At 35.3% G+C, this 9,095-nt stretch overlaps 1 long non-coding RNA gene across 1 annotated transcript; it reads right to left on the bottom strand.

Moving 5' to 3' along the window:
- Positions 1-261: 261 nt before the first annotated feature.
- Positions 262-7,189, bottom strand: LOC145798763 (uncharacterized). Its single transcript, XR_014340301.1, has 3 exons — positions 3,427-7,189; positions 2,592-2,636; positions 262-688 (listed from the first exon to the last, which is right to left on the bottom strand). It is a non-coding gene; the product is annotated as an uncharacterized LOC145798763 (long non-coding RNA).
- Positions 7,190-9,095: the final 1,906 nt, after the last annotated feature.

Raw genomic sequence — 9,095 nt, 5'->3', positions numbered from 1 at the left:
AAGGAAATGTATGAGCCCATGCCAAACTAAACTTAACATGGAAAGGACAGTATGATAAAACAAATAATGCAATAAATGCATGTAATAGATGCTATATACATTGCGATAGAAGTAATAGATTAAAACGGATATGATGATGCAGCTAGGAAGTGATGCTTTAGAAAGTACCTTACAGGGGCAATTGGCGATGACTCACCTTATGCTGCTGGGGATCTTCCTCTTCTACATCTTGTGCATCCAAACCACATGTCACACCCCAAACCCGCCCCTAAAAGTTTGGGCATGACCACTTCAGAAACGGACACTTAACCTGTTATATATAATATATACGGGGCCTGAACGGAAGCATTAAATATCAAAATTGACAATAGAAGTAAAGTCCATTGAGCTACTACTATCATGCCAGGATCACAAACTTTAAACAGACAAATAAAATCTAAAACATACATCTGAATATCGAATATATACGCACATATACACAAGCCCAGCTCTATAATTGGGCATACACCAAAACATTTCGAAAGAAAGTATTATACACGTTTCAACCTTAGGCCAACAACTAGAATGCAAAACCAGAGTTCGTCAAAACTTCATGAAAATAAGAGCAGCTTCTCTTAGGCTTGGACATGGAAAGGTTGACCAAAGAGAACAAGCGTCATGCTTTAGGACTGACCACTTGGTTGGTTACCTACAGAAACAGACATAACATAGCGTGAGCCAAGCTCAGTGAATAGCATGATACATAAATGCACAATTTAAACATAATACCTAACAATGCATCAGTAAATGCAAAGATCATGTAGTTAAACTGTTCCTGTTTTCATTTTAAATGGCCTTAGGCCCCAATCGTGAGTCATAATGGTTTTAAGACCTTGAACACTTTAACATTAAGCTTTTAAACATAATGGCATATAGCCCTTGAACATATGGTATGAAGCCCTTAAACACATAAATATATGAACTCAAGAGGTGTCTCACACGGATTCTAGAGGTGACTCACATCGTAGCACTTAGTTCCGTGTAGCACTTTGTTTCATATTAGAATGGCATAAGCCCTTATCAGATTGGCATTACAGCCCTTATCAGAATGGCATTAAGCCCGTAAAACATTTTGGCATTAAAGCCCTTGAAACATATCGGCATTAAAGCCCTTGGACATGCATATATGAACCCAAGAGGTGTCTCACACGGACTCTAGAGGTAACTCACATCGTAGCACTTAGTTCCGTGTAGCACTTTGTTTCATTTCATAATAACTTATACGGAATGGCCATAGGCCGCGTAGCTTGCACATAATGGCTATCAGCCTCATAACTTTCACATATGTATGGACTCAAGAGATGACTCGTACGGATTCTAGAGGTAACTCGCATTGCAGCACTTAGTTCCGTACAGTACTTTGCTCCATACCAGAAATACAGAATGGCCTTTGCCTAATAGATCATACAAAATGGCCATAGGCCCATATTGGCTTTAAGCCTAGTTCATACATGTATGGACTCAAGAGGTGTCTCACATGGATTCTAGCGGTGGCTCACAACGTAGCACTTAGTTCCAAGTAGCACTTTGTTCCATATCAATAATTAGCAAGTCTTACAGACCAAACCATACATAAATGTCATACTATATATGGAAATAAATTTATACATATGCATTATGCCTGAATCATTAACAGAAATTAGAATTTATACTTACTTGTACTTAGCCTTTTAATAGCGCTAGCAATTCAATAAAAAGCATTCTTGTTAGTTCCATAAAGAAATTCCTCAACATTGTGAACTTATAGTACACTTGGACTTGTACATATATAAACATGTAATGTAGCTTGTAACATACTTACGCTTGTATCGTCCTTAAACTTGTAACATACTTGAACTTATAACTTGCGTATGCTTGTAATATACTTGAATTTATAACATACATGGACTTATAACATGCTTGAACTTGTAATATACATGAACTTATAACACACTTAAACTTGAAAACTTGTAACATTCTTGACTTAGAGCATACGTAAACTTATAACAGACTTAAACTTAGAACACACGTAAACTTGTAACTTAATTATTTGATCCACAGTATTATTACCCCTGGGTAAGGGCCTTGTGCTAGAGATGATGTGAATACTTTTACATATATGAATAATCATTAAGTTAATGGAAAACAGAGCTTTTCTTGTTATATCATGTCATTATCATGCACTTAACAAAATAGAATGATTCATATTCTTATGTGGGTTGCATACTAATGGTAAACCTTTACATTCCTATCATAGATTCTAAACGTTCTTGGGTCCCTTCATAATATAATCTTAATTCACACAACATCATTCTTCAAGGATGAACATAAGTTCCACTTATTCTTTAAGAAATAACATACTATACTGATAAATAACAAAGGCTAATATTCGTCATTAACGGAATATAAGGATTCCAAAATCATACCGACGTACGCAAATCTTTCAGCGTTCATATAAGCTCACATTGCTTTCCAATTGTTATAATGTTTGAATAATACTTACAAAAAACAGAGCATTAGTGACAATAATTGTCAATAGTATATAAAGTTTACATTCTTGTACTACTACTCACAGTGATCGGTTCCCGATGGTAATGGTACAATGTCCTCGTCTCGATCTACAATTACAAAGCACAACACATAATATGAGGTTATACTCGATCCTTTACTTATTCTCTTTAGTCATTTAATCAATTAGTCATGGTGGTACCACTCATTATGCTTTAATAAGGTGTAATCCATGCCTTAGAAAATAGGAGAAATCGATGGGAAATGGTTTAAGTGAAGAAAAGGGGCAAAATCGGTTGATAAAAAGTGACCAGTCGTCACTAATTTGAGCATAACTATTCCTGTATTTATAATTTGAGAGTGAGACTGGCGCCATTAGAAACTAGACTTCCGGGGCTTGATTTTAGGCTCAAATCACTTAAAACGGAGTCCGAATGCAAAAGTTATGCTTGATCAAAGTTGGCTGAACAAGCTGTCTTCCGCACGTGCGGCAAGAAGCCCCGCACGTGCGGCGATTTGGGCAGAAAGCTGTTCGAAAATTCAGCAAAAAATCCAATTTTTGGTGCTCTTGTTCAAGGCTCAAAATAGGGTCTTTTAATTGGTAAACATGGGTCAAAATCATGTAATTAGAAGCCATAAAATAGATCAACTTCCTACAATTTGAATCTTTGATCTTAATTTACAAACATAACTTCATTTCATAACATTCCCATCTTCACACATACATAGACATATATATACACACATGATCATTTAGCTACATAGTCAAGCTCAAGAAACATGATTCTAATTAATCATTCACCACTTACTTGTTCCATACATAACCCTAATTTGTAAAACATGAAGAACTTCCTACTTAATTATCAAGGAGAGGAACCAATTAGAATGAATTACACATACCTTAAGCCTTACATCCTTCAATCTTTAATCCTTTCTAATTTCTCCATCTTTCTTCTTGTTGAGTTCTCAATTCCCCCCTCTCTCACGTGGCTCCCCCCCTTTTCTCTAGATATTTTTGATTTTGATTCTAAATAATGAGTCCACCCATTCATAAAGCACCCAATATATATAAATATACACACACACCAACATAACACAATAAAGAGAGCCAAACGTGGCCTTACGAATCGCGAAAAATCAAATCTCAATTAAACTTTTCAGATAACTCAAAAAATTATGCTGATCATAAATATGTCCCCTGTTCTGGTTTCTGAAGCTTCTAAGGCCTTTAATTTGCAGTATAAAATTAATCACCCAACGTCCATCAACGAATCAGAAAAATTAGATTTCAAATTAATTTTCCCAAATAATTCCAAAAATTCCCATTAACATACCCAAGTACTCAATTTTGATTTTTGAACCCATAAAGGTCGGTAATTCAAATTTTAAATCCTTAACTCAACTGATAATGCTCCAATTCTAATAGATATAATTAAATACAAACACATCATCTCATAGATAAATAAAAGTGATTTCTTATACGCATTTTGGGGTCATTACATTCTCCCCACCTTAAGAAGTTTGGTCCTCCAAACTTGATTCACCTTGTCGCAAGTTTAGTTCCGTTTTGGACATATAACATTTCTCAATCATTTCACAAATTATCGTCATGTATCAAACTTGTTCAGTCCACAAGTAACCTCCTTTATCACAATTCCTCAAAAGTATATGCTTATTATAACATTTAGATCAACCTAATACTAGTAAGTCATGTGAAATTTTCATTAGAAGGGCCATGTTCAACTTGTTCAGTTACGTAGTTCCTTGGGCAAAGTGTACATCACAAGCCACTCAAAGATGAGTCATTAATTAAGATCATATATAAATTACACAAGAAATCAATTATATGGCTAGATTCAAATATGAGCATGCACAATTAAATCAGGCTTCAGAGTTGCTTGAGCAAAATTCTGTCCAATTGACAAGATACATTTCATCTTAGCAGTCACAAATCAGTCGTGCAGGTACACAGTTACTAGCTTTATTATTAATTTCTAGTATTTCTCATTTTCCAAAAACACATCACGGTCATATCATTCCATTACTTCAAAATTATATCTACTATTTCTTGACAAGGTCGGAAAAAAAAAATGGGAAAAGGATCCAAGTCAATAATTCTTTACGGTTGCACTTCTACATGTATTAGCACAAAAAGGACCATATTCTACATCAACTAATTACGGTGCTACCTAAGCAAATAACATACAGCTTTTCATGCAGACTTACCATCATAGTTACTTAGTCATGTCATCACAAGTCTAAATCTGAATAATAAAATAAAAGCCATTGTTCAAACTTTAATAAGCATTTCTTTTTGTTACATCACAACTAATTTAGTCTCCTTTTAATCATTGCAGTAATCCCCATTTCAACTGGTTCTTTCTCTACCTATCGCAAGACACAAAGTCAGCCACATGGTTTCGTATTCATAACTTACCATTACAATTATAGTGGGCTAGCACATAGTCCTACAAAAATTGTAGATTAGCCACAATTAGAATTCTTATCCAGATCAGTTCAGTAGGATAGTAAATCGATTCGGAATCACATTGCACATATCAGTGTAGCAGAAGAGGTAAATGTCCAGTACACATTGTTAATCTTGGCATCAATAATTCCCTTGATTTCCCAACAGGAGTGGTCAATAATTTCTCAGCTTACAAAATCATCTTAATTAGAACTTGTTTCGGAATCATAGTTCATAGTATTTGACCAAGTCGGTTCAAGTTTAACAGTCAATTTGCTTATCCATTTTTAACAATCAGTAAGAAATAAATTACATTCAATTAACCTCGGGAATCACTGCATACATAGGCCGGTCACAGTCAACATAATTCAACGATCATGCAAAACAAAACTTATCAGAATGCCTAGTACACCAGCTTTTCAAAATCATAGGTCTAGCCATTATTAACGTTTAGTGTTTAAGCAACTCATCTAAACAGAGGATAGGTAACTATCAATCCGAAAATAACAACTGATAACATAAACCTTACTTAAGCATTTGCATATAAATTGCCTTACCGACCATTGTTCCTTTTCATTATGTTTAACCAGACGAAGGTAGGATCTCTATCCTTGTTCTTGCCATGTTCTGCACAACCAACAATCACAACATGCACATAGAATGTCCAATCGACATAAATTAGAATCGTTAGCGTTAGTAACTTGCATCTAACGTTGCCATCATCTTCTTTCATATGCACTAAGGATGTTATGCATGAGGCCTAAATCTTTCTAGACATCCTAAAGCTCAATGGATTCGTGTGTGAGATGGCAACTCGTGCTCTGATACCACTTGTCACACCCCAAACCCGCCCCTAAAAGTTTGGGCATGACCACTTCAGAAACGGACACTTAACCTGTTATATATAATATATACGGGGCCTGAACGGAAGCATTAAATATCAAAATTGACAATAGAAGTAAAGTCCATTGAGCTACTACTATCATGCCAGGATCACAAACTTTAAACAGACAAATAAAATCTAAAACATACATCTGAATATCGAATATATACGCACATATACACAAGCCCAGCTCTATAATTGGGCATACACCAAAACATTTCGAAAGAAAGTATTATACACGTTTCAACCTTAGGCCAACAACTAGAATGCAAAACCAGAGTTCGTCAAAACTTCATGAAAATAAGAGCAGCTTCTCTTAGGCTTGGACATGGAAAGGTTGACCAAAGAGAACAAGCGTCATGCTTTAGGACTGACCACTTGGTTGGTTACCTACAGAAACAGACATAACATAGCGTGAGCCAAGCTCAGTGAATAGCATGATACATAAATGCACAATTTAAACATAATACCTAACAATGCATCAGTAAATGCAAAGATCATGTAGTTAAACTGTTCCTGTTTTCATTTTAAATGGCCTTAGGCCCCAATCGTGAGTCATAATGGTTTTAAGACCTTGAACACTTTAACATTAAGCTTTTAAACATAATGGCATATAGCCCTTGAACATATGGTATGAAGCCCTTAAACACATAAATATATGAACTCAAGAGGTGTCTCACACGGATTCTAGAGGTGACTCACATCGTAGCACTTAGTTCCGTGTAGCACTTTGTTTCATATTAGAATGGCATAAGCCCTTATCAGATTGGCATTACAGCCCTTATCAGAATGGCATTAAGCCCGTAAAACATTTTGGCATTAAAGCCCTTGAAACATATCGGCATTAAAGCCCTTGGACATGCATATATGAACCCAAGAGGTGTCTCACACGGACTCTAGAGGTAACTCACATCGTAGCACTTAGTTCCGTGTAGCACTTTGTTTCATTTCATAATAACTTATACGGAATGGCCATAGGCCGCGTAGCTTGCACATAATGGCTATCAGCCTCATAACTTTCACATATGTATGGACTCAAGAGATGACTCGTACGGATTCTAGAGGTAACTCGCATTGCAGCACTTAGTTCCGTACAGTACTTTGCTCCATACCAGAAATACAGAATGGCCTTTGCCTAATAGATCATACAAAATGGCCATAGGCCCATATTGGCTTTAAGCCTAGTTCATACATGTATGGACTCAAGAGGTGTCTCACATGGATTCTAGCGGTGGCTCACAACGTAGCACTTAGTTCCAAGTAGCACTTTGTTCCATATCAATAATTAGCAAGTCTTACAGACCAAACCATACATAAATGTCATACTATATATGGAAATAAATTTATACATATGCATTATGCCTGAATCATTAACAGAAATTAGAATTTATACTTACTTGTACTTAGCCTTTTAATAGCGCTAGCAATTCAATAAAAAGCATTCTTGTTAGTTCCATAAAGAAATTCCTCAACATTGTGAACTTATAGTACACTTGGACTTGTACATATATAAACATGTAATGTAGCTTGTAACATACTTACGCTTGTATCGTCCTTAAACTTGTAACATACTTGAACTTATAACTTGCGTATGCTTGTAATATACTTGAATTTATAACATACATGGACTTATAACATGCTTGAACTTGTAATATACATGAACTTATAACACACTTAAACTTGAAAACTTGTAACATTCTTGACTTAGAGCATACGTAAACTTATAACAGACTTAAACTTAGAACACACGTAAACTTGTAACTTAATTATTTGATCCACAGTATTATTACCCCTGGGTAAGGGCCTTGTGCTAGAGATGATGTGAATACTTTTACATATATGAATAATCATTAAGTTAATGGAAAACAGAGCTTTTCTTGTTATATCATGTCATTATCATGCACTTAACAAAATAGAATGATTCATATTCTTATGTGGGTTGCATACTAATGGTAAACCTTTACATTCCTATCATAGATTCTAAACGTTCTTGGGTCCCTTCATAATATAATCTTAATTCACACAACATCATTCTTCAAGGATGAACATAAGTTCCACTTATTCTTTAAGAAATAACATACTATACTGATAAATAACAAAGGCTAATATTCGTCATTAACGGAATATAAGGATTCCAAAATCATACCGACGTACGCAAATCTTTCAGCGTTCATATAAGCTCACATTGCTTTCCAATTGTTATAATGTTTGAATAATACTTACAAAAAACAGAGCATTAGTGACAATAATTGTCAATAGTATATAAAGTTTACATTCTTGTACTACTACTCACAGTGATCGGTTCCCGATGGTAATGGTACAATGTCCTCGTCTCGATCTACAATTACAAAGCACAACACATAATATGAGGTTATACTCGATCCTTTACTTATTCTCTTTAGTCATTTAATCAATTAGTCATGGTGGTACCACTCATTATGCTTTAATAAGGTGTAATCCATGCCTTAGAAAATAGGAGAAATCGATGGGAAATGGTTTAAGTGAAGAAAAGGGGCAAAATCGGTTGATAAAAAGTGACCAGTCGTCACTAATTTGAGCATAACTATTCCTGTATTTATAATTTGAGAGTGAGACTGGCGCCATTAGAAACTAGACTTCCGGGGCTTGATTTTAGGCTCAAATCACTTAAAACGGAGTCCGAATGCAAAAGTTATGCTTGATCAAAGTTGGCTGAACAAGCTGTCTTCCGCACGTGCGGCAAGAAGCCCCGCACGTGCGGCGATTTGGGCAGAAAGCTGTTCGAAAATTCAGCAAAAAATCCAATTTTTGGTGCTCTTGTTCAAGGCTCAAAATAGGGTCTTTTAATTGGTAAACATGGGTCAAAATCATGTAATTAGAAGCCATAAAATAGATCAACTTCCTACAATTTGAATCTTTGATCTTAATTTACAAACATAACTTCATTTCATAACATTCCCATCTTCACACATACATAGACATATATATACACACATGATCATTTAGCTACATAGTCAAGCTCAAGAAACATGATTCTAATTAATCATTCACCACTTACTTGTTCCATACATAACCCTAATTTGTAAAACATGAAGAACTTCCTACTTAATTATCAAGGAGAGGAACCAATTAGAATGAATTACACATACCTTAAGCCTTACATCCTTCAATCTTTAATCCTTTCTAATTTCTCCATCTTTCTTCTTGTTGAGTTCTCAATTCCCCCCTCTCTCACGTGGC

Source organism: Camellia sinensis, chromosome 9 (genome assembly GCF_055761805.1).
Source record: "Camellia sinensis isolate YWXY chromosome 9, ASM5576180v1, whole genome shotgun sequence".
Classification (NCBI taxonomy): Eukaryota; Viridiplantae; Streptophyta; class Magnoliopsida; order Ericales; family Theaceae; genus Camellia; species Camellia sinensis.
The sequence above is the reverse complement of the archived record's forward strand: the minus strand, read 5'-3'. Positions and strand labels throughout refer to the sequence as shown.